Consider the following 27994-nt stretch of genomic DNA (forward strand, 5'->3'; position numbering starts at 1 on the left):
TTTCATCACCCCATTTTAGATTTGTACAACTCTCATTTTCTGCCATTTCTATTTTTCCCATCCCCGTCCTACCCCTGTCACATACAATGACAGTTTTTACCCTTATTAACTCATACACAGCGTTTCAGTAGTAATCTCTGTCTTGCATATTACCCTGTCTTCTACATTTAAGCTCTCAGGTTTCAAACCTCATCCACTGCAGTCCCCAACGATCAGTCTTCCCTTTACATCCCATCCTGTAAGTCTCTCCTGACATGGGGTTCTTGGGGACTTTCCTGAACGAGTACCCCTTTTCCTAAACCTCTCCAGGTTTTTTTCGTTCACCCCTCTTCCTTCCCCTTCACCTCTTCTGCTAGGAGGAGGAGCAACTGGCTCCAAAAGTTAAACCTTTGCAAGTGGACGTGGATTATTTTCGTCTATCCATTTGCATTACATTGTCAATGTTTTGTTGTTACGTTTGATTGTGTGATGCACTAGTGTGTATAATGTGTTGCTTTTGCTATCTTTCCAGAATTTGTCCACAGATAGAGGTTTTAAATTCCCTTACACAGTGTTTACTTGCTGCAGTTGTGCCTGGTGAATGATAGTGTGTGCTCCTCTTGAAATACTGGTGGCTATTGAGATCACCCTTCTGCAGGCCCATAAATTATTTGAACAATTTATTACTTTCTTCTTGAATTAAGGGGCTATTCTGGATATCAAATATCTTGCACCTCAGGTGAATGGTGGTGTTATGTTTTTGAACCCAATACTTTGCATGTCTTGTGTATCTTGGATGCCAGGTGTTCTCATTTTGTTAATGCCTGTTTCCCAAGCATCTCAGTATTTCTTCAGGATGTCACCCAGTCTGTGTGCCTTGTTTCAGCTTAGGCTTTTCAGTCCTCTGTCAAATTATTCTTACAGTATAGCAGGTCTTGACTCCTCATCTTCCCTGTCCTAGACATTGTTTTGTTGTTTCTTTCCTATGTACACCTATCACTCTTGCCCTGTTTGCTTGCTTCTGATAGTTTTCTTAATATTCATACAGGTGCTTCTATTTTCTGTAAAGGTATGTTAAATTTTCTTAACAGCAGCATTTATATTTCCCTTAGACACATGGTCTTCTTCTGTTTGGATTTTTAATCTGATCGTTCCTGCTCATCATTTGTAGATATTGTCCCTACCTTGCCTCCTCAGATTCTGTTCGTATTTGGTTTTGAGATGCCCACACCTGTTATAAGTAATTCCACAATTTCTTAGCTACTGATATGCAATATACTTTTTCCACATGGTCACCATAAGCCATGATAGGTCTAAATTTTGTGACAAAGATGCAAAAGTTTACATCGTTTTTGAGGTGTGTGCAGGTGTATTTGTGCATGTGTTAGTGTTTGTTTTTAGTTATGCTGCATTCCTGGCACACTTGTTCCTCAAACCGAACAATAAGAGGTATACAAGTTTTAAGGTTTTTGATGTAGTTTTCGCCACACCAGAGACCCTCTAAGTTATCAAGAAATTTCATTGTAATGAAAAATGTAATAAATTCAGCTAGATGACATTTCCTGTAGTATGACTGTCAGCAACATCAGAGACCTACAGTATAATAAAGATAAACTGAGTTCTCAAAGTTATGAGTGTATGTATTCTTCTGTTTACACCTGCCAGCAGCTTCAGCAATCTAGTAGCATGACGATGTCTCATTGGGTGTGTCAGTGTCACATTATCTTTTGTTTCTCCTACCTCATTGGGCAGTTGGAATTGTACATGACCACAAAGGACCAGTAATATGTTCATCATTCATTGATAATGTTAAATCCTCTATTAATTAGTACCAGACACATGTTCACTGATCATATACATAGCAGCTGTTTGAAGGTTGTGGCTGGCAGCTGTTGGAAACATGCTGTCATAGTCATGAAGACTACCGACTTGTGCCAATATGTATCCCCCTCTCTGCAGGTCTGGGGATTAGAATAGGCCCGAGGTATTCCCGCCTGTTGTAAGAGTCAACTAAAAGGAGTCTCTCACATTTCGGCCTTTATGTGATGGTCCCCTGTAGGGACTTAACTCCGTTTTTCAAAATTTTCCTGAACAGTGAGCCAATTGGGGAAGGCTGCCTTACAAGGTGCATCATGTCTATTGTGCCTTGAGATCTTTAGCTCACTTTCTCGCTGTCCCACTGCAGTCGTTCTCCATCTCCTGGGCTAGGATTCCTTCCTGGGTGCGTTTTCCACCATGCACTACGCAGTGTCAGTTTTTGCGCTGACGATGACCGTGGACTTCTTTGCACGTCATATCCAGCACAGTAGCCAGACCATTGTAATGGGGCTGCCATGTACCCTTTTGGTTGTAGACCCCCTGACAACATAGTGATCACTCTGCTGATGATGCCTGTGCTGTTAACTCCCGATGTATGTCAAGGAGTAGATGTCAGTCATCCTGGGATATCAGGACTCCTGCCAATAGCCATCCTGCCAGGTGGCCTTTGCTGTGTTTGGGTGGCGCCTGTGGGGAGGGCACCTGGTCAGAGTGGGTGGCATCAGGGTGGATGACGAGCGATGAAGCATACCACGTCATCATTTGCTGGTGATCAAACACCAGCAATCTCTAAGCCCTCCAAGTCCCAGTACAATGCAAGAAATTGTGACCCTAAATCATTCCCCTCCCTGGCAACATCATGGGTGGAATGCCAGGCTAAAGATGGCAGCAAACCTTATTCACCCCAGTACCTTGTACGTACAAGAACTGATGGGGACTACATTGTTTTGATGAAGCCACAGTTTTTTGCAGAGTGTAAGGGGAGGCAGAGGGCTTGTCTAAAATGTCATCTGGGTCCGTCTTGATGAAAACAGCATCCTCTGCCCAGTCACAGGTATTACTCACTTGTAACGAGTTGGAGGATGTTTCTTACCATCATGCCACATATGAGCTTAAATAAGGTTCAAGGTATTATCTTCCACAGGGACCTTCTTTTGCAGGCTGACGACGAGCTGCACACCAATTTAGAGTGGCGAGGTGTTCATTTCATGCAGTGCGTTCGTCAGGGTCCGAGGGATAATGAGGTTGCCACCGGTGCCTTCATCTTGGCCTTCGAGGGTGACACCTTACCCGAAAAGATCAAGGTGATGGTCTACCGCTGTGATGTCAACCCATATATCCCTCCCCGGTTGTGGTGCTTCAGGTGCTGGAAGTTGAGCCATATGTCTTCCCACTGTACTTACAGCATCACATGTCGAGATTGTGGATGTCTATCACATCCCAATAATCAATGTGCCCCGCCTCCCATCTGTGTTCAACTGCAGAGAGCATGATTCACCTTGCTCGTCAGACTGCAGGATTTTACGGAAAGAGAGGAAAATCGTGGTATACAAGACCCTGGACCGACTGACCTACAGTGAGGCTAAGAGAAAATATGAGCACCTACATCCTGTGGCTATGACCACCTCATACACCACCGCTACGAGAACAGTTGTGGCGCCACCAGTTTTGAGAATTGCAGTCGGCTCTCAGAGCCAGGAGACTACACCTGCCCTCTTGATGGTGGGGGGTTCTTGCCCCCTTGTTGCTCTCGCACCACCTGCCTTGGGAGCACTCTCCTGAACCATTGGGGACACCAGTCCCAACTTTTGAGCTACAGAAGCGCAAGCTCCTCTCTCTAGGAAGGGGTCCCTTGGGTCACTCCCTTCCCAGGTTTCTGCTAATGGGAAATACGACGCCTGCCAGTGGCTGTAGTGCCCACAAGCAGCTTCATGATCATCCTCAGTCCCAGAGACGAAATCAGTGAAGCCCTCCCAGCCAGAGAAACCCAAGGAGAAGCGAGAAAAGTCCAAAAACAAGACCCCTAAGACCTAGGAAATTGCGGTAGCACCCACACCACCGTTATTGACAAGCTCTGCATCTCAGGATGGGGTGGAGATTCTGTCGTTTTCTGAGGACCTAGATCTCACCAGACCCTCAGACACAATGGGTATAGACTGCTCAGGGAATAAGTTGGTGGCAGCAGGTGAACCTGAGGCGTAAACTGTCTCATTGAATGTTCCATGCCTTACCAGTCTCATGATGTCTTCCTCCAGTGAAATTGCAGCGGTTTTTTCCACTGCCTGCCTGTCCCCCCGCCTCCCCCTACCTGCCACGGGGGCTCACAGTCATTCATGAGTACATGTTTGGCGAGCACGGGGTCCTGAGCCATCCCAGCCTTCCTTCCTACCTTTCCTGGTCTGTGTTTCATTTCCTTTCCCTTCCTTCCTGTCCTTGCTCCTTCCCCTTCCCCTTCGCCCTCTCCTCTCCATCTCTTGGTGTCCATTTTTATGCTGTCCCCGCTATCCTTCTGGTTATGTTGGCTTTGCAGTTTGGTTTTGTTGCATAATTACCTCATCCTTTTGGCATTCTCTGGTCCCGCTCTGGGGTTTGACCTCCATTACTAAATTTCTCTTCCATAGTGTGAGCCATTTGGGGAAGAGCACCTTACCTAGTGACTCCGACGTGTGCCGTCCTAGTTCCTCTACCGTTTCCTTCATGTCATTGTCTAGCTAGGTTGCATAGCCAGCACGGTAGCCAGCCCATGTGGTGGGGTCGCTGTGTACCCTTTTGGTTGAGCCCTCTGAAAACACAGGGAGCACACTTCTGATACCTGAGCTGTGCCCTCCTCATGTAAGCCTAAGTGTGGTTGCTTGTCATTCTGCAGCATTGGAACTCCCGCAATGGCTGCGGCCCTTGCTGTGGCTGGGTGGTGCCCGTAGGGAGAGCTCGTGATGGGAGTTGGTGGTATCAAATGATGCGAATGATAAACATATGGGTCAAGAAGTCGGGCCGTTATTCTACGACCATCACTTTGCGTGGAAATGATTTTTTTAGTGCTGCCCCCTTCGCCTTCCCTTCCATGGTTACCCCATGGGAGGAGGGTCAGGCTCACCAGCTAGGGGTGAAACCTTTGCCCTGCTATCTGGTTTGCACCAGGACTGATGGGGATACTTTCACCAAAACCAAACCTTTATTTTTTGTGGAACACATTGATGAGAAGTTTGGTGAAGTGGACTCTGAGCAAGATGCAGTTGGGATATTGTTGATCAAAACTGCTTCAGCTGCCCAGTTTGCAGCCCTTCATTCCTGTAACCATCTTGACACAATTTCTGTGTCTATTACCCCCCCCCACCAGTCTTTGAATATGGTGCAATGTGTAATTTTTCACAGGGACCTCACTTCAAACTGATGAACTTAGGGACAATCTCGATGGCGGGGTGTTCACTTTGTTTGGCATGTTCAGATGGGTCTGAAGAACAATTACATTGGTGCTGATGCCTTTATCCTGGCCTTTGAAGGGGGTACCCTCTCTGAGAAGGTCAAGATTATGGTTTATCAGTGTGACATGAAGCCGTACATCCCATCAAATATGAGATGTTGAAGTGCTTGCGTTTTGGCCACATGTCTTCCCACTGTTCCCAGGCCCCTTTCTGTGGTTACTGGACGTCCACTCCATGAGGGCGTTCGTGCCCCCCCCCCCCCTCCCCTCCCCTCCCGTGTGTGTTAATTGTCATGGGACTCATTCTCCACGTTCACCAGATTGCCCAGTTTATAAGAAGGAAAAGAAGATACACGAGTATAAGTCCCTACACTGAGGCCCATAAGAAGTATGCAACAAGTCTTCATCCTGTGTCCATGACGTAAAGCTATGCTTTAGTTACATTGTAACCCCTTCCTCCCCCCAGTCCAAAACCCCTGTCCTCCTCCCCTCCCCTCCCCTGAGACTCCCACACTCACCCCTCCGGGTGCTGCTCCCCCTCCCCAGCCATAGAAGTGTCCCATTACTTTGGCGTCTGCCGGTAAAGGGCGCACCTTCCAGGCCAGAGATCTGCTGCCACATGACGACCACAAGAACCATGGTCTGTTGATCCCCAGGTCGCCCATCTCTTTCTGTTCCAGATCTTGCTGCAGCTGGCTTCTTTTTGCCACACAGCCCTCCTCGATCTCAAACAGAAAAGAAGAAGAAACATAAGTCCCAAGATAAGGAGCCTCTGGCGTCGCCAGAGGTCCCATCCCCACATTTGCAACCTGACTCTGACTCTGACCTGTTGTTCACGGACGTCGCCCCCTCCTTGTTGGTGACAGGTGGTGACCCAGTGGCATGACTGGCTTTAGCCTGTTCACCTCCCATTTGAATCATCATTCAGTGGTTATCCAGTGGAATTGTAATGGATATTACCATCATCTTCCGGAGTTGAAATCCCTTGATTCGTCTTACTCTGCAACCTGTGTGGTTCTATAGGAATCTCATTTTACTGATGACCACTCACGGACCCTCCGTGGGTTCCATGCTATCTGTTGAAATCGGATCACCCTCCTGCGGGCCTCTGGTGGCATTTGTACATTGGTCTGTACGGGCATTGCTAGCACGTGGATTCCTCTTCAAACTACATTGGAAGTGTAACACCACAGCTCTTATGCTGTTTGGATTTTTTTTTTTTTTTTTTTTGCTTTATTTAATGTTACATTGTTGATCGTCTGTAAATGTGTTTGAATCGATAACATAAAATTGTGTACTCTTTTCTTTGTTAAAACTTTGATGTCGTGGTTTGTTTCAATGCAAAGTAGTGTATCTGTAATTTAAAATTCTTTGTCCCATTTGGAGGGAACAAAACTTACTGTATATAATTGTAATTTTGTGTGAATAATTTTTTGTAGAGATGTCAATATGTGTAAATGTTTTGTTTTATTTAATGCATTTGGTTGCTGTTATGTAAATTGCTGATCCTCACTTAGGGTTCTTAGTTAATTTGTATGTAAAAGGTGTAGTAGTTCCCCTCGGGAACGGAACTGTGTAGCGCGCGCAAATTGTGGTTGGCTTAGGTGAAAAAGATGGAACTGATAGTCACTCGGGGACGAGCCAGCAGTCAGAGACGAGCTACGAGTCGGAGGCGAGCTACCAAACTGTGCACTGTCATATAAATGTTGCATATCGTGCTGGTTCCGAGAGAGGCTTTTTCTACTACTTTCCAATGCCTCGGATGGATGGATAAATAGCTGGAACTATTCTGGAATTTGTATTTATCATCGCCACCAAGAAATAACAGAGTCCAGCAATACTGTCTGCGAATCCACCTACCAACATGCAGTTGCCACCACGTTGCGCAATCACTGTAACGTAATACTATAATGATGTACAGTGAAGGATCAGCTTAATGGATGTGTTATTGTGCTGAAATATAAGGTAATTTGTATCTGAATTTATGTACCTACCTTGATTTTTCTCCTCATCATAACACCTCTCAGGTTCCTCTCCATTTGAGCTAAAGTGATATCCGAGTGTCCTCACTAAAAGAAATTAAAGCCTAGAGTTTTGCTAATTAATGCCTCTTGAACTTAGTAAAAAGAAAGTTAAAGTTAATGTGGCAAGAGAGTGAGTTAAAATAAATGTTATTTGTCCAAAAATAATTTTCCTATTAAAACTGCTATTTAAAGTGCTGTTGCTAACTTCAATATTAAAAGTTCTTAAGACTGAGGCTTATAAGGCAAATGACACATTATTGTCTGTAGTAAATTCTAAAAGGTGAGTCGTTTCTTGCAATCTGGTCAGTATTGTGTTTCGCTGTAGTAAAAGTGAGAAAGCTGCAATTGTGAAACAGTATATATTTATGTTTGCTAAGTGTTTGTGTATCTTGTGTATTAGAAGTGCATGTTAATAGTAATGTTATAAGACCATTCACTTTATGTAAGCCTTAAAATAATAGGGTGTTTCGGTATCTCTTATAATTTTGCAAATAGTTTGTGCTGCTCCAGTTATCAGCTTCAATCTTAAAACATATGTGTGTCAGAGTTCATTGCACTCGCGTGTGGCTAAGTCTAGGTTGTGTTTGTCCGTTTTAGTTACTTATACCTGCTTTCTTAAACGAGAACGTTAATCTTACTCTTGCCTAATTAGGCTGGCGACTGTTTCCCTTATTCTATAAACAGTATAGCTAGGCAAAATTTTGTTTGTTACTATTCAAATATTTACGTAATTCTGACTTTCATTTCCGATAAGCCACCTCCGTTAGGAACAACACGGTCAACTTAACAAAATTCCTCTCAGAGGGTAACACTGCTCTGTTGCTTTGTGCCATAATTGCTTTTACGAAATAATTTTATGTCACAACCTGTTTCTAGCATTGAGGTTATGGTATAGCAGTAGCAGACAGGAGTGTTATAGAAGCAGTTGATGTTAGGGTCCACCTGGACTCTGAGGTCACAGTTTGCACTCTTTATCTCCCTCCTGACAGGACTCTTACACCTGCTGCCTTAACTGCCCTTATTCAGGAACTTCCTCCTCCCTTCCTCCTCCTTGGAGATTTTAATGCTCACCATCACTTGTGTGGCAGTGCATTTCCATCTAGTCGAGGTCTTCTGATAGACCACGACTTGTGCCTTCTTAATGATGGCTGCCCTACTCATCGCAGTGCCGGTCATGGTACCTTCTCTGCCATTGATCTTTCTCATTCTTCTCCCTCCCTCCTCCCTTCATTCAACTGGTCGCCACACGACGAACTTTGCGATAGTGACCACTTCCTGTTCATTCTCTTGCTCCCTTCTGGTTCCCCAATGGACAGCTTACCTTGTTAGTGTCTCCAATGCGCCGATTGGCCTCTATACACTGCACAGGTCGTTCTTTCTCCCTATTTGTCTGGTTGTATTGATGACGTCCTGTGTGACGTGTCTGATGCGATTGTTAGCGCCGCTAGCCTCGCTATCCCATGCTCATCCAGACTATTTCGCCGCCGGCAAGTACTGTGGTGGAGACCGGCCATTGCAGTTGCCATCCATGATTGCTGTCGAGCTTTGCAACATCTTGAGAGGCACCCATCTGCTGTCAAGCTTATTACCTTCAAACGCCTTTGTGCCAAAGCCCATTACTTAACCAAACGGAGCAAATGAGTGTGTTGGGAATGGTTTGTTTCTTCCTTCAGTTCTACTGTCCCTATGTCATGGGTATGGGCTACACTTCACTGTCTCCAATGTTGCCTTCGGCAGTCTACCCTCCCAGGCCTTACCCTCTGAGATGGCCTTTGCATGGACCCGTTGATTCTTGCAGAACATCTTGCGACCCATTTTGCAACAGTATCAGCATCAACCTCCTATCCGGCTGCTTTCCTTCACCAGAAACAGGAGTCCGAAGCTTCTGCCATATGTTTTACCCCTTGTCAGTCAAAATCTTACAACTAACCTTTTACTGAATGTGAACTTCTTTCCGCACTTTCTTCTTCTGATGATACAGCCCCTGGCCCAGACTCCATTCATAACCAATTGCTTCAACGTCTGTACTCCACAATGACAACATCTTCTCGGGTTTTTTAACTGTATTTGGCTCCAGGGTGACTTTCCTTCTCAATGGAGCGATAGCATCGTGGTTCCTGTCCTTAAGCCTGGTAAGAACACCCTGTTTGTCGAAAGCTATGGGCCAATTAGTCTGACAAACGATGGTACCAAGTTACTTAAATGGTTGGTAGCCTGTCGGCTCTATTGGACCCTCGAATCTCAGGATCTGTTGTCCCATTACCCGTGTGGCTTTCGATAGGGACAGTCTCTGATCAATCATTTACTTCACTTGGAATCCACAGTTTGGCAGGCTTTTTCCCAGCGCCGCCATTTGGCTGCAGTATTTTTCGGCCTTCGCAATGCTTGGTGCCTTCACATCTTACTTACACTTCATGAGTGTGGTCTTCAGGGCCCACTCCCGATTTTTAACTGCCAGTTCCTGTTCCATCGGTCGTTCAGGGTTCAGGTTGGTACTGTTTTTAGTTCCACACAGACTCAGGAGACTGGCATCCTACAGGGTTCCGTATTGAGAGTACTTCTTGTCCTCATTGTTATGGTGGGACTTGTAGCGTCCGTCGGTCCTTTGGTCACCCCTGCTGTGTATGTGGATGATTCGTGCATTTGGGTTAGTTCCTCTTCAATGGCCTCTGCAGAGCAGCAGCTGCAGGCAGCTATTTGGCATGCCTCTGCAAGGACCCTCCCACCCGGGTTTAAATTCTCTCCTTTAAAATCGTGGGTGGTCCACTCCTGTCGCCATACTATGATCCACCCCAATCCGGAGCTCTACCTCGATGCACAATGACTACCTTTTTCCCCACAGTTTCGTTTCCTGGGTCTTCTTTTCCACAAGCCCACTTAGCTACTCATATCAGACTTCTAAAGGTAGGATGTTTCCATAAACTCAACGTCCTTCGCTTCCTTGCCCACACCTCTTGGGGTGCGGACCGCTCCAGCCTTCTCCACTTTTACCAGGCTTTAGTGCTGTCTCACTTGGACTATGGTTGTCAAGTTTATGGTTCGGCTGCTCGTTCCAGACTGGACCTCCAGGATCCAGTCCACCATTGTGGTATATGTCTTTCCACTGGTGCCATCCCTACTAGCCTTGTTGATAGTCTCCTGGTTAAAGCTGGGATCACTCCCCTCCGCCCACCCCCCCTTTCTGTTCAGCAGTCCCAGGTTCTGGTTTCTAATGCAGTTGCTGTCCGTTCCTCTCCCACTTACCCTTCCTATTCTCTTCTGTTCCCAGACCAAGGATGTTTAGCGGTTGGGCTCCACCGTGGATCTCTTTGCCGTGATTTTCAGCTTCCTTCTTTGTCCTGACTCCCACGTTCCCTCCCCAACACCCCCATTTGGTTAGTTCCTCGGCCCCGGATTTAGATGGACCTCTGCCGAGGTCAGAAAGATTTCGTTCCCCCGATGGTGTTCCGTTGTTGTTTCCACCAAATTTTATGGGAGTTTCAGGAAGCTGTTGTTTTTTAACCCAGTGGCTCTAAATTTGCTGATAACGTGGGATATGCCTTCACGTTCTTTGTTGGCATGGAGAATCATCTCCTGCCAACTACATGTGGGGTGTTTACTGTGGAATTGATGGCAATTCCCAAGCCCTTAACTTTATTACATGATTCCAACTCAACCACGTTTTGTTATATATGGACTCAATGTGTGGCCTTCAGGCTATTGGCCGGTGTTTTTCCTGCCATCCCTTGGTCTCGGCCATCCATGACCGTCTCGCTGATCTTCACCATGCTGCTTGTTCTATTGACTCCCTTTGGGTCCTTGGCCATGTGGGTATCCCAGGTAATGAGCTTGCTGATCGTTTGGCTGGGTGAGCAGTCACTTAATCCCCTTCTCTGTAACCCCTCCTGCGGCAGACTGATGGCTGGAAAATATTTAAATCGTGGTTTTAATATTTGGACTAGAGTGATGTCGCTCAAATTTACTTTTAACCATATATATTTTTATGCAATTTAATTTGTAAAAATTGTTTGTTCTAATGTCTACCTGATATTAATGTTCCTTCCTGTGATATTGTTACGTAAGGTAACAGTTTCTTCGGAAAAAGGCGCCCCTAGTTGGCGTTGAAAACTAATTAAAGAATTTTAAATTCTCTTTGCAACCGGTTGGCTGGAAATTTGTGACATTGTAATTTGTAGCTCTTTGTTCAAAACTATAAGACAAGTGTGATCTTTTTGTATGCTTCGGCATTTTACAAAATATGTTCAATATCTTAATCATTGAAGCTTTGTGACAGCAGTGTTTGCAGATACCTGATACTTTGCAGCTGAGTTGTAAGAACTCTTAATGACATTTTATTTGACAATGATAGGGAAAAGGTATGAACACTGACAGACAGTAATACTCTTCTACAGACTATATCTGAAAATCTGGTCCGTTAGTGTTCAGAGCATAGCCATATGTTACTACATAAACGGAGTGCAACATTTAGTCACTTCCGAAAGCTCTTCATCGATTGGTAGTACTGTCTTTTTTTTTTTAATGCACTGTTTGGTTTCAAGTGAGTGTCGGAGAAGCACATGTTGTGATTAGCGCGCCCTCCCCTCTGCTGCCCCATTGTACGAAGTGTTAAAAGTTTAACAACGTCTTTGTATGTCTATGTCATCACAACTTCGACAATGAATGCAAAGATTTCTATATTTATTTGAAGGTTGATTTAATCAGAATTGTCGTGACATAAGTGGGTTGGAAGTTTGTTCAGCTGTTTACCTTTAAACTGCTACATAAAGAAGAGAGTTTTCTGGCCGCAACCCACTGCCTAATAAATATGTAGTACATATTTAGATATCATACTAAAATATAGATATAAAAAATTTATACAAAAAAACTCTGCTAGAACATATGTTTCATGGCTCACAAACAATCACCATTTTTGTGTTGTCTTTCGGATTTGCCACGCCAGGTGCAATTAAGACAAAAAAGTGATTATATGTCAACCGTAAAAGATAAGCATATGCTGTCGTGGACTTCTGTGTAGATCTTCCTTAGAGCTGCAGCTTCCTACTTTACATTTTGTAGTAGCTCTGACCGCCTGTGCAACGGATTGTACTGTGTGTGTTCAAAGAGTAAGGTGACTTTATATTTTTATGAATAAATATTCATTAATTCATCAATATTCATGTTGTCCCCTTCACCTCAGATACAATACACTTCTGCCAACACTTCTTCCAATCCTCGAAGCAGTTCTCATAAACACTTTTTGGTAAACCCTTAAGAACAACCAGCGAAGCAGTTTTTATTTCCTCGATCGTTGAAAATCTTCGTTCTTTCATAGGAATCCTTAGTTTTTGGAGCAGGAAAAAGTCGCAGGAGGCCAGATCCGGTGAATATGGTGGCTGAGGGATGATTGTTGTGATGCAAAAGTTATGAATTGTTTTCCCACAATTCCGGACGTTTTTAGTGTATTGCTTCTTGCAAACGGCGCATAACATCAAGGTAATACTCCTTACTGACCGCATGACCTTGAGACAAATATTCATGATATACTGCGCCACATTAATTGAGAAAAAAAAGGAACAAAACTTTGACATTTGATCGAATTTGGGGTGCTTTGTCTGTCTCGAGTATCCGGGATGCTTCCATTGGGATTATTGGGCATTGATTTCGACGTCATAACCGTAAACCCACGTTTCGTCACCAGTTATGTTCCTTTTGAGCAAATCAGGATCATCACTGACGTCATTCAAAAGATCCTGAGCGATGCTCATGCGACAGTTCTTCTGAACAAAATAGAGAAGTTTCGGAGCAAACTTCGCTGACACACGTCTCATGCCCATAAAATCCGAAAAAAATTGCATGGCACGATCTGACCGATATGCCAACCTCCTCAGCAACTTCTCTTAAGGTAATTTGGCGGTTTTCCAAAACAATTTTCTTCACAGCTTCGACATTATCACCTGTTGTTGATATGCTGAAACGTCCAGAGCGAGGTTCGTCATTGGCATCTTCTCGGCCATCTTGGAAGAGCTTGTACCACTTGTAAACTTTTTTTTCCCAAGTGTTTTAGAGCAGTTCATTTCATTTTTCACACAAAATTTGTTGCAAATTCTGTGCTACATTTTTTATAAAAATCGAAAATCGCCGAGCACACTGAAACACGTCCAACCTTTCTATCTGTCAAAAACAAGAAGTATGCTGAATACATCAAATCACAGTCACCAGTTTGATCCAACGTCACAAGTATTTCTTAGCGAACATGTTGTAACTTGCCACTGGAGTCATTAGTTTTATCCCTACTTGCGCTTATTTTCCAACCATTTTTAGAAACATCTGTGTCTTCTAATATTACACAAACTCTTGGAGGCAATAAAATAATTCAAATATTTCTTAAATCACGTAGGAAAGGAACGAAAAACACACACAATGGTTACGACGCATCTGAAGTTCTCCTTTCTTGCCGCTTGGAGCGCTAGTGTCGTTCCAGCAGCTGTTAAACGGTAACAACTTTTGCAGCGGCTAGTGTCGCGACTGTATGTTAGACTGTGCTTGAAACTGTGAACATAAGTTCGGGACATAACAAAAAAAGATCGATAATCGAATCTAACCTGCCTGCGCAATTGGAAAAGTCACCTTACTTTTTGAATAGCCCTCGTAAAAGAATGCATTGCGAACAAACTTTTTGCTGCCTTGATTCACTGCTGGCGAGTGTTAGCACCTCTACCAACCCATTTAATTTTTTAAGTAGCCTATGGTCTTCCTCACGGTTTAAGCTTCCTCCACACCAAACTCGATCACATTTGATTCAGTGTGTTAGCTGTGAAACGGTGACGGTCAGAGTTCCTCTCACATTTATAAAACTGTTACCTTATGGGCTATTCACTGTGCTTTTCCAGAAGTAGTGAAGTGCTATATCATGATCGAAATATGCTGTTTCATGGTGGGAACGGCAAACAGGAGGACTTTGGCAAAATGCCAAGGCGCATACAACAAATGTACTGACTGTAAGAAGCCTGACAATGAAGGAAAATGTAAACTCGTCTCTTCAAATAGCTGTTTATAGTAAATGGTGGCAGTCCTATTTCTTGTTAAGTTTGAAAAGAATCCAGCGAGATAAAATATTTGCAAAGAATATCTGAATGTGTGAGCCTGAACGCAGCCCTAGAAATTTGCAAATTAAAACATTTACCACACCGAGTAAAACCCACACGATTGCTCATTTCTCTGCTATGTAATCACGAAACGATAAACTGTCATGTTTTGTTGCATTTTACCGTAAATTCCGACAAATTAAGAAACATGAAATGATAGGTTTTGTTAATTCAATGCGTTCTTCATTTTTAAAACTCACAATTACATAATGCTCGTAATTATAAATTGTGAGGTCGTAGCACGTTCTGGTGACAGCCAGCGATAGTGTCCCAGTCTACAGATCACGTGTTTTGGTTGCAGTGTGTGTGTTTGTTAATACAGTAGACTTGGCCACTGTTTCTATGTTTCGATACAGTGTATCGATATGTGGAAATGTTTCAGTGTTTCGGAACGGCTGTGGTTCACTGTTCCGAAACAGTAGTGTTTCATTCCGCCCCTGTCTCGGATAACCGGACCAGATTCGATCTCGTGCCAGACACAGAAACTGTATCGTTGTTTCAAAATAAGGCTGTTTCAGTCCACCTGTGCTTGGAACGGACTGATTGTATCGAAACAGTGATGTTTCATTCCGTTCTGTGTCGGAGAGATTCGGCCTCGGCACAGGTACTGAAACACAACATACCACTTCATGAAACTCTTTCAAGAGTGTCGAAATCTTTTTGACAAGCAATAGCATGAAGCTTAAGATATCCGAAAATAAAGCTTCGTTTCTAGCTGACTGTCCTATTTCGAAATGGCGTAACATCTGCTTTATAAACACTAACCAAACAATAAAACAACGCGTACTATTCACAATCAAAATAATGAATATGTGAAGATCATTCAGTTATTTTACACTTTTTTTTTATAACATACGCTTCTCTATTCATGTACAGTAATCATATTAAGAAATGCAAGTAAGCATACAACATTTTGAATAAAAAAAAAGGCGTAGAGTGACAGTTATTAGCCATATACATAAATTTGATGTAGGTATCATTGCAAGCAATCTGTTTGACATATCACTGATAGTGTAAAGGTGAATGGGAAGGGCTGGGAAGCATGGTGAATTTATAGTAACGGTTCGAAACACCTTGAAAGGCAAAATTTTTTCTGTTATATTTTGTTATTTATTCGAATTATTTGGCGTTATTTGTGAGTCTATAGTCACTGTGCCTATTATCCACAATGATTCCCTTATGTGCCTGGAAATTAGCAGGATGGGTATATTACCCATACTGACGGAATGTGGGAATCCCAGTAGCATATCCGTTGTTTCTGCAGTTTGCTCCCACCTCCAGTTCCGTTCGTGGTGGTTCTTCTGTCTTCAGCTATGGCTGTCCTCAGCCAATTGAAAAGTATGAAAGTCACACGACACGAAAGCAGCGCATTTGCTGAAGGAAATACGAAACTGCCAAGACGCCTAAGTGATAGTTTCATACTTTGTGCGATATGATTAGCACTGTCGCACCTCATTTGTGCTTATATGGACATTTTATACAGTAGACATTCAAGATGATAAAATGTGTAGGTTTATTAGATTACAAAACACAAACTGTTTCACTGTTTCGAAACAGCGTATCGAAACATTTCATTGTACTAGAGGTGGCAAAAAATAACGTAACTGATAGAAATAACCGGTTACTGAGAAGTAACGGTTACTGCGATAACCGTTCCTCTGATTCTGGCAGTTATTTCAATAACTGTTTAGTGTCAACAGTGCCTCGCGCCATCTGTTGACCGAAGATCGTACTGCGCATTTGGAAGGCGTTCTATTGACCATGGGAATAACTGTGAGACTGCACGCCATCTGTTGATAAGAACTGTGTACTATGTCGTGGGCCTTCGTTAATTTTAGCATAAACAATTAAATAAAGTTAATGTCCGAGCCGTGGCTGATAGGAGCTGCAGTACTGGCATTAACAAGTACGGTCGTTCACTTAAGCCACCGCCTTACGTGTTAATTTAGCTTGGACGGGTAGTAGAAGGAAAGTTACTTAGGAATTCGAGCGACTATGGAAATAACTGTCAGAGACCGGTATTCTCCTCTGGCAGTTATCGTTATTGGCTCGTAGTTCTAGTTCTCTGGTAGTTATCGGGCTACCACCACAGATAACGTGGAAGCTGGTAACGGAATAACTGTGTGTCTAGACGTTCCTGACTCGGTGACTCCAGTTAAAGGTCGTAGTTCCAGGTGATATTTCCAGAGAGGATAGTAACTGGAGCGAACAAATATTTTCGTACTGCTACGGAAATAGCCGCTGGCCATCGCGAATGACAAATAACATGTCAGAAAGTATAACATAATACAGTGGAATATAATAATTATTATCCTCATCATTTGTCAGGAGATTGTCAAAATATGTGAATATATCACAGTAACTGCTAATATTTACAGAATTGGTACACTGACAGAATAAAACACAGTTACGTACTTTTAATAAATTTATCGTACACAGAATACCCGATCTTAACTGTTGCAACCAAGTGCTGTCAAAACTGAAATATAGCAGAATTTTTACCTAAGCTGGTCTATCAGTCTCTGTTACGATATTCATCTACAGAGTAGAAGGAGGGGTCGATGGAAGCGTCTGATTCCACCCGTCTGCTTCGACGTAAAGGTGTTGTGGTGTGTGAATGTCATTACGGCACGGTGTTTATGAGTTGGTTTGTGTGTGTGTGTGTGTGTGTGTGTGGGGGGGGGGGGGGGGCTGTCGATCTAGGTTGCAGTGCCGGAATTTGCTGGTGGTAATTAAATTTTTTTTTCTAGCTGTGATGTTTTGTCTATTTATGATGTATTGAATGTGATTTAATTTATGTAGGGATGATTGATTTGTGGACTTTTGGGATTGTGGTTTTATTTTTCGCAGTTGTAGGTGTTGGTTTTTTGGCATCAGTAGCTGTGGTGGACCTATATAGGTCACCGGAAATTACCGATTCCCATTTTCATAGTTGTGTGTGTTGATGTTTTAGTATTGTCATCTGAGGTTGACCTATATAGGTCAAGGGAAATGTCTGATTCCAATTTTCGTACTTTTAGTTGTGGGTATTGGTGTTTTGGTATGGTCATCTATAGTTGACCTATATTGTTCAAGGGGAGTGTCCGATTCCTGCAGATTTTTGTTGGTGTAGCAGAATGCTGTAATTTTTTTTTTCTTTTTGTTCTTCATTTTGTGTTTTGGGATCATGGTGTGTTTTTTTTACTAGCTTGTCCTCACCCTAAAACCCCCAACTTCCCGCAGTTGTCCCATTGGTTTGATTGTATTTTTGGTGGGAAATGTTATTGTATTATTTATATGTATCTTCGTGTTTGTTGCCATGTGTATGTAGTGACGTCATAGACACACTTAAAATAGCCATTTCCGGCATATTGATGACGGGTGGAATCAGACACTTCTGTATCAAATAGTCTTTCAAACACACTGTAAACCGTGCCTTATCTGAAACCAAGTTTTTAATGGTTGCTGACTTGCTGGCAGTTTATTGAAAATGCATGTTCCTGAATATTGGACCCCTTTTGGACCAAGGTAAGTAATTTTAGGTCTTTATGTAGATTGCTGTTCCCATTTCTAGTACTGATATTATGTATTAAGCTATTGGTTGGAAATACTTGTAACAAATTTCATAAAGGAATAAATATATTAGGAAGCAGTGGTTAGAATACAAAGTTCCTTGAACAGGTTCCTACATGATGTTCTTGAATTGATACCACAAACGATTTTTATTACACGCTTTTACATGCGAAAAACTTTTGCTACTTTTGATAAGTTCCCACAGAATTTGCTCCCTTATGAAATAACAGAATGAAAAAATGTGGTATGCCCTTCCCAACTGAATTTATTATCGAGTTGTAGTCCCAGAAATGTAACACTGTCAACCTTTTCGATCTGCATGTCTTCATATGTTATAAACATGCTGTCGCTGGAGAAATCGAGCAGTTTGCAAATCTGACATAAAACTTGGATTAGCGTACTCACACTTTCCCCAATAGGACTTGCTTTTACAGCACAGGAGTAAACGAATCTGTCACATTACGTATATTTTTTGTTGTATTATAAGGCTGTACACTTTATTCTATTATGTGAGCAGCACAAGAAATTAAGCTTCGAATTTAACCTACAGTACTCAGTTTACATATTACTTCATACTTAAAAATGCACGTTGTTAACATTTTACTTAAACAGTGCTTTGGCGAAGTTCCGTGTACTTTCTGTCGCAGCTGCGAAGATAATATTTCTAATAGCGACGGATAACCTACAAACATATAATATGAAACACTAATAATCGTTCTAACATCAACTAAAATGTACCCGGAGTTAATAAGCTAAGGTTATGACACGATTCATACGACATTCCTGCTATTTCACACTACTCGCAGTTATACTGATAACTAAACAGATGGATTCCGGAATCATTCCAACTATGTCGTTATTTAACTGTCGGAGTTATCGGTATTCGCTAGCGAAAAATAACTTGGCAGTTATTAATAACGGTTAACGATAACGGTTATCAAAGAATAACTGGAACTGTGATAACGGTTACTTCAGAATAACCGTTTGGCCCACCTCTACATTGTACTGTTTCATTTGTTTCGAAACAGTTACGTGTTTGTTTACCCATCTCTATAAAACAGCCTTCATTTGCAAAACGGAAAAACATAGTTACATTTTGAGCACAAGAACACAGCGCAGTAATGAGAGTTTATCGCCAAAGTGCCAAAGATAGAAGCATGATAAAACTTTTCGTACGCTTTCGTCGTCCCCTTGTATATGCCGATCTTGTTCACACAGTTCGTGTGTGCGCATTCTTACCAATTGATGCATTTGTCAGACTTCAGCTCGCTATACGTTTTGCCATACGATAGACATTTTGTTTCTTTCTCTGTTCCAGCTACTACTACTTTCAGGAAGCCATCTTTTTTTAAATCTTTCAGCTTTTGTTGCCCTCGCTCACAGTCGCAACGTAATATGTGTACGCGCCCACAGATGGCTCTGCTGCTTCGCATATCTACAGTGGCGTAACTCGCTCTGAGCATTTGGCATTCCTACTCATCGTACAACAGGCCTCGAGGTGCGTTAACACAGGCCATATATTACGGCAATGTGTAGCCGCAACAGTGCTGCCATCAATGTTGCTACAATAAACGCCATTATTGCGTGATGACTGAGCAATATTGCAGATTGAACGGGTTGTTGCAGGTAGTTGCCGATGTATTGTTGAGTTGTTGCTGGTTTTGTCCACCAAAGGTGGAGACTGTTTAACATGTTTGAGCCATATCTTCGTCAGTCCTTATCTGTAAGTGGTTCGCAGTACTGAGTACTGCGCAATAATACAGACAGTTAGTGTGCAATATATTGAAGGAGACAGCAGAGCTTTCAAAATAATGACGATAGCTCAGCACATCATACCGTGCACGGGTAATATTTGCGCAATAAAAGGCAGTTTCTGCCGAGACGGAGTATAGTTTATTCGCTACGAACGACTTTCCACTAAGAACTGAAAATAGTAAAATCACGAGAGAAGAAAAAATGTGCTGGAGGATGTGTATTAAAGCACCAAGCGGTACTTTAAAAAAATCAAATTCCTGACTGTTGATGAAAACGTAATACCCGCAAATATATTTCTCCCAATGATGAATTAGTTGTTTTTTTTTCTCTTAAAAGAAGTATCTGATGCTAGGGCCCTCCTCGAGGGGACAAAATAAATGAAAATCTGAGGATGCCGAATCTGGACTATAGTGGGATGACGTAGTGTAGGGTGATCAGACGTCCCATATTTTAGGGGATCATCCCTTATATTTATAGCGAGTCACTTTTTGTCCCGCCAAAATATGGCATATTATGCCCCGTCTTTCAATAACCATCGTTTATATTGAACTGGTGTGTTTCTAAGTAATGTGTAACATAAGCAAATGTAGAAGAAATATGGTCATACCCAAATAATGAAGCAAATACGCTCTTTGATTAACTAAATTGGTTGAAGTACGATTTTGTAAGTTCTTCGCCGATTAGTACATCTTTATTCATTCAGCGATCTTACGAATTTGTTACTGTGATGTCTTGCCCCACTAATGCGCCAAAATATCGTGGCAGCACGTTACTGATATGCAGCAGTTATCCTGTATATTTATGGAACAAGCAGTACGCCAAGAAAAGCTTTAAACATCAGAGCATCCATATCATGAAATAAGACCACTCCGTGGCCGTTGTAGTTACTCTGCTTTAGTTATTTATAGTGGGGGGTGGGATAGGGAAGGGGAAGGAAAAAGGTTTATATAGGATTACCCGCAATTACTTGCAGGCAGGGAGGAGGAAAATCACGTACATGTTAGCATACCAAGTACTTGTTCTTGTCTCATTTATGTAACAAGCTTTTACATACAAAAAGTGAGCACAGTCTTACTAGCTAGAACCTTGATCAGACTCTAGCTCGCTACACTTGATGCCATACGATAGACAGGTTTGTCTCTTTTTCCATTCCAACTACTAGTACTTTCACAAAGGCAGTTATTTTTCGTATGTAAAAGCTTTTCTCAGGTCTCTGAGTGACATTCGAGCACTCCACGCCCATATCCGCAATGTAATACGCCTTGGCACACACAGATGGCTCTGCTGCTTTCGCATATCTGCAGTGGCGTAGCTCGCTCTGTGCTTTCTGCGTTGCTAGCCAACGCCCACACCGTACTGAGGTGTCTTTAAACGGGCAAAATTTTACAGCAACGTATGGCCGCAATGATGTTTCATAAGTGTTGCTGCAATAAACGGCAATATTTCGGGATGACTGAGAATATCGCTAATTGAACAAGTTGTTACAAGCAGTCCGATATATGTTATCATGATTGTTCCCATAAAAATTTATTTTGACAGTTTGCTTTACTTTTTTAACTCACTGTCATTAGCAGTAACAATTTTCATTTGCCTTTCCTTTAAAAGCAAATCAGTAATGATAACCAGGCAGTTTTTATTCCAAACACTCACCGTTGTACCAAAGTGGTCTGAATATCAATAATCCGGAATTCCTGCAACACAGTGAATCTTATAGGCATTTCCGTCATGCGAAACATCTTTAAGAAAACTTTCTACGTCACTACTACTACTACTACTGAGACTGGACTGTATAAACACTTCGTCCAATTTTCGAAACAGACCAAACACGTCAAAAAATACGTGGTATTCTGTAGATCTTGCTCTAATAATAGACTTATTAAGCGAAGTAGCTTATATCGTAATACTGTCAGCTGTTTCTGATTATCCATTCCAGTCCAGAACGTCAGTAAATATCCCCCTCCTCCCGAAATGTGAAATATGATTACAATAGTCTTTGTACTATTGGTAAATTCAGTCTGCTGAAAAGAATGGATATAAAATTATATAGCTGTTTGTAAACTGCTGCAGTTGGATATGAACTTCTCGAGAGAAGTATATAAAGCTGCGCTACTTAAAGATAAAATTCAGCTCCACGTTAATGAAGGAAAACCAGCGTCCTTGATGGTGTGAACATTACACCAATTTATCTGCATAGCCCTCTACATCCAGAAGCTGATAGAATTAGTCAGTGAATGTAATACGAACTAGAACATTCTCGTCATAAAAAAATTACTTGTAATTCGGGAAGAAAATAAACTTGACTACGTTTACAGTTATAGGGTATATTTTGGAGGACTTTATTGTAAAGTGAACTGTAGGTCCAAAAAACTGCATAAGCAGCTTCGGTACCCGAGCCCATTCTGAATATTGTGTTTACTTACACAAGATTAAAAACTTAATTAATTTACAATTTTCAATTACACGTGGAATGAATTAAACAGTTTTTTGCCCTACAAGACGAATGTAAGCTTTCGCTGTATGCCTCCAGGAAGCACTATATGGGCACCAAGATACGCTGCCCACATACACAACTTACAATGTGCCAAGAGAGAATAATTTCGGTCACTAAATGTTGACCTGGTCAGTTTTAGGACTGCTAGAGAGTAGTGATGGGGAGCTCGTGAATGAGTCGTTCAAATGAACGCTTCACTCCAGTGAAGTGTGAACTAATCACTCAATTTCAATGAACTGGTACTTCAAACTCTTCACAGATAACACACTCCACACTTTTTTCTAGTTCACTCACTCTCATAGTCTCTTCCACTCTCCCTCATCCCATTACATCGGCGCTACGTCACTCATTCACTTCAGTCCCCCCTCTACTGCCTGTCGACGAATCGCACGGCGTTTGTGGGAAACGATAGGTTTTGTGATGGGTTGTGATGGTGAGGGGCGAGGGGAAGGCAGCGTCAGCTGCTTCCTGCAGTGCTGACATCATTACCCGTGACTATTTGTGCAGTTCAGTTATACTTCGCGTCTACCGGTAGCCCATCGTTGGCAGCGCTTGCGGACAAATGAATATTATAGATACAAACGAAGAGGCTGGTATAAAGACTTTGTGACAGTGGTAAACTATTTTGCATTAAATTTTAAAAGGAACATAAAATTGGACTGCATTTCGTTGGTATCCCTAGTTTTCAGTCCATGAATACAACAAATAATGTTTCACTTGGCAGATAAAGACTTTTTTGAGCGCTTCATGAGAAAATGTCGAGCAAGATTAAATGTAATACATTCTTTATATGTGACAGGCTTCTCTGTTTATCTTTCCTGTGTCCCCTTCGACCATGCTCTATTTAAGTTAGCTCAGACGCTGTAACAGCGTAAAAGCCGTAAAACGTTGCGTGCGCGTTATTGTATAGTTCGGCCATCTGTTGGTAAAATTATGAAGTATTACGAAGCTTTATTGTATGAGTGAGCGTAGCCGCGGCTGAGCGGCTAACTGAGCAACTTCGCCAGGCTTCCGTACTTCATGAATGAACTGCTTCGTTTGAATGCTTCACGGCAAAGCGTGAAATGAATGAAATAGTTAACAGGAATGAACGAGTTCGACCCATCTCTACTAGAGAGTCATGCCAGGCAACAGTCATTGCAACATACAGCATCCGCACAATGGTCCGAACACATCGTAATTTCATTCACGAAATTGTGCTTTGATCAGTGTAATAACTCCTAGTGCAGAGGCTACTTTCTTCGCAATATCTCAATACACTGACCGAGTTGATGCAATTTCTATTCTTTGAAATTATTTAGAGAGTGGGAAGAGGAGCGTGAAGGAACAGAGATATTCAGGAATCCCTGTTAAGTCGTAAACAGGAATAATAATACATGAAAATAATTGCATATGATTCAGGTTTAGTGGTAAACAATAATTAAGTTGATATAAATTTCTGACCTTAGGACACACTGATTTTTCTTACAAAATTGCCTCCTACCTTAAATATGTACATACATTTCAACAATGCTCTGCGGAAATAATTTTTGTGAATGATGTAAAAGGCTGAAGTCATCTCTGATTGAAAGGCAATAGCATGTATATTGCAACACATTCATTTTATTTCTAGGTAGCAGATGTACTTGATGTGTTATAGTTCCAGCAGTCACATCTGTTTGAATTGTCTCGTTGTAAAGCTAGATGTCTAATTTTCTAGTAACTATAGTAACCATTCAAATTTTTGTATTTTCATTCTCCACTCTTCCACAAAAATCTTTTGTCACAGTGAAAGAATGCACAAAAGGATTGGTGTGTTATAATTCAACAGGAATTTTAGTATTACATTATCAGTATAGCTTGACTGATGATTCTTCATTCAGTCTATAGCAAAGAGCAGCATTGATGTCATAAAAATATAATTGTGTATAAGATGGTGAATGATCATACATAGAAGTCATTGGAACTGACCTATGATAAAAAATATCATGAATATTAAAGTGATATTATCCCTATAAAGCTCTGTGTTAAGTTTTGGCTTCAGAAATGACCATAGCAAATGCTGCATCATGCTGCAAATACTGAATTATGGAAATAATTCTTTGATTTTTCTTAAGTTCTTGGATCATTAGACATGCATCCTTGATAAAGTGCATACAAAAATGACTTCTAGGCATAGCCGAAAACAAATATCGTTTCTTTATAGCAGTGAAGTCAGAAGTAATAGTTATTTAAAATTAAATAATTAAAAATTGCAAACTTCATTCAGACTGTCTGGTAGCAGCAGCAAATGACCACAAAATTACTCGTAGAGAAAAGTAAGTGAAATGAAATCATGATGCCAATATACAATGTTATTTAGCCTTCATTACTGTGATATTTTGATTTCCACTGCTAGCGTCATTAACCTAGCAGTGGTCGCATTGTAGCTGACTGGTATGCCTGTGTTACTATAAAGGAACCACATGAACATGAAGGTCCTTAGAATGCAATTTCACAAGATGTTGTTACTTTTGTGTGTCATTTTTACTATAGTACCTGATTCGTACACAGGGGGCAGCACTTCAACAATTGCTGTTCACATATTGGAGATTTTAATGTGTGATAGAGAGACTGTAATCAGAGTTATGAATATGAAACCATATATTTCCCAAAAGGTACTTCACATATGGTTTTTTTGTGCACATTGATGGAAAAGTACCTTTCGAGTTATTTAGGATTTATTGACCACCTTGTATAATTAATATTGAAAACTGATACTTCAGTTCCTGTGTGCACGTATTAACATTATGATGCTGTGATACAAACTCGCTCATGAGAACTTACAGGGTACTTTCTCTTGATGTAGAACCAATAAATTTGGCGAGAAGAAAGGTTTCACAATACAAGTAAAGGAAAAAAAAGTAGAAAATTGTTAATTTGTAGTTATATCATACAAAAAAAATCTTTTGCTGTTGGTTGTTTGATTTCAAACTTGAAATTAAAACATGTCTTGGAATCCATGGAAGCAATATCTTGCCAGTATCAATGTTGAAAACAAGCAAAAATCGTTGAGATCCTCCATTCAAAGAATGGATTGACTGTCTGTATACATAATTAAGTTTGTACGGAACCCTCAGTGTGTAGGTCCTAAGCGCACAACTTATTATTCAGTAAGCAGGCAATACACAAGACTTACATGTCCTCTACCACGATCAGACATAGAAAGATAAGTGAGAGTATAAATGACAAGTGAAGCTAAAACATAATCTCGACAAACAAAATAATTTAGTGAATCATTATTTCTCACACATTCAGTTATGATTAAAAAATAATGATACAATGTGTTCTGATGCCTTTTGGTTGAAGCAATAGCAGGTAAGCGATCATGGCTTGAAGCAAAGGCCTCACCTGGAGTCGTTTCTGCAGCTGCACTCTCTCAGAACAGATCTTTAGCTGAACTATTAAAAGGAAAACTTGAGAGATAGTGTTTCGGGAAAAAACCTAATGTTAAAATTGCGGACACTGTGTAAGTAGATTCTTGTTTTTTTTTTTTTTTTACGTCTACCTGAACAGTTGAAAAATTCATAGTGGATCATAAAGTATTGTTGGGAATTGTAATAGGCTACACCAAAGTTTTTCACTGAGAATTGATTAAGTATAAACTTATTGTTGCCTGACACATTGATATTGTGGAAGAAGTGCTCAGGTGTATTGATTATTGAGGACTGTTATACAGGAGGCGAACATTTTAGTGATTCTGAGTGAAAATGCATAGAGAATGAGCATAAATGAGCAAATGATCCTTACCAGATAAGATAGATAGAGGACATCAGAAAAGTTCAGTGAAGGAGAGCTGGCTTTGTGCTATCATAATATGGAGGACAGCATGTCATGGGTATGATATGTGATTATAGATGGCAATAATTAAAACAAAGGCATTCTTTGTTGCAGTGTGGTGATATCTTTTTCATGAAATTTAAATCTCCAACTTTCTACCCTCAATGCAAAAGTATTTTGTTGGGACCCACCACATGGAAAGCTTGTATGGAAATGTTTGTGTGTGCATTTTTTGCATGGTGTTCGAAATTGGAATGGTACAGAAACACTATGAAAGTGATCTGATGAAACCTTTGCTGGACACTTAAATATCATGTTAGGAAGAACTCCGCTAATAGCTGTTCAAATTGTTGTTTACTAAAACACAACCGGTTTTGCAGCGTAAAGGCACATTAATAGATGCAACCTACATGATAAGGAGCAAAGTACAGTGTCACAACATTTTATGGACGTTAAAATTAATACAGGAATGTCTAAAATATACATACAATGTTGAAAGATCAAAGGCATACTGTAATATAACGTGGTGTGAAATGTTTATGTTGAAGTCTGGGGTGAGTATCATAGTTTACCAAAAGGGGAAAAAAGTTCAGTCTATCTAATTATTTCATACCATGTTCAACAACACATTACCAACATCTAACTAATCCTCCACCAATTTTGTATGTATCTTGTGTAAACTGGGGTGCTGCTTCTTGATACTGCCGTAGGTTTATTTTGATGTTACTGCATCATCACATGGATATCATGTAATGGTCAAAATAAGTTTTAGCAGGTCTTGTTTAAAAAGGCGTCTTTATTTTGCAAGCAAGATATTTGGCAGCGTATGTTCATCATAGAACTTACACCTTCCAGTTATAAATAAAAACAAAGTCAGGCTACATGCTGTTGATGAAAAATTCGGCCTAAAACTAAAGTATGGCCGTGTACAAATTGCCTCTATTTAGATGTTTTTAAACAATTACTGTCATTGTTACTTATTGAATTTTGCATAGAAACAATGAAAGTTTTTACATACATCTTCCCAAATTACGTAGAAATTTACATAAATGAAAGTTATTAATTCCATACAAAGACAGGAAAGAATCTGTTTCTCTTAAGACTATAAATTACATTTTAACACTGCAGCAATATATTTCATTAATTTTCGTATAGTTATTAATTGACTGAAATAAAGATCATGCTAGCATTCTCAGGTGTACAGAGTGATTAGTTTAATCAAATGAAAGGCCTAGATGCAAGTAATTATTTTTGTATGAGTAAAATTTATATTTCTATGTGGTTGTAATTACCGGTTCCAATTAAAACATGAGTGTGATTGATTTTGACTGAAAAATCATTGTATCATATTTTTGTTAAGGATTCAAACAATTCCTGGCTTCAAAACATAAAAATAGCTGTCTCTCTATGACTTGGGTGTGTTGGAACTCCATAATTACAATAGCAAAACCATTCCTACCATGTGCCTGTAGATTGTATTGTGTGTAAATTATGATGTTTCATAAGGTTTTAGTCAGACATGTTTCCTTCATTTCATTTAATGGTGAGACCCAATGTAAATAATATCAAAACAACAGTTTAAAGTAGTGCAACATACTAATATTATATAAATGCCCACTTCAGGAGAGCAGAGATGAAATTGGAATAGGATATATGGTCCCAAAGGGTTGTGGTATTACAATACCCTTTGGTCATAGTCAAAATTTAGTATTCAGTGAATATTGTCAGTACTATGGCAAGCAAGTGTAATGAAGATGTGCTCCATTCTTTAAAATATGCCTGCATCTAAAAAGAAAAATAGAAAAATATTTTAACTGAGCGAACACTAAAAGTTTTTAAAAAGGGGCCAGATTTAGGATAAAAAATTGTCACTGCTATTACGAATAGTCACAGCCCTCAGGGAAGTATCAGGTGATAGCGTCTTACTGGTGTGACTGCAGCACTGCTCGGCGCAGGCCAAAGTGAAAGTGGCCTGTATGAACGACGAAGAGAGACTAGCTGGCTGGTGCAATGGCAGCTATCCATGTGGACA

This window comes from Schistocerca cancellata, unplaced genomic scaffold (genome assembly GCF_023864275.1).
Source record: "Schistocerca cancellata isolate TAMUIC-IGC-003103 unplaced genomic scaffold, iqSchCanc2.1 HiC_scaffold_1132, whole genome shotgun sequence".
Classification (NCBI taxonomy): Eukaryota; Metazoa; Arthropoda; class Insecta; order Orthoptera; family Acrididae; genus Schistocerca; species Schistocerca cancellata.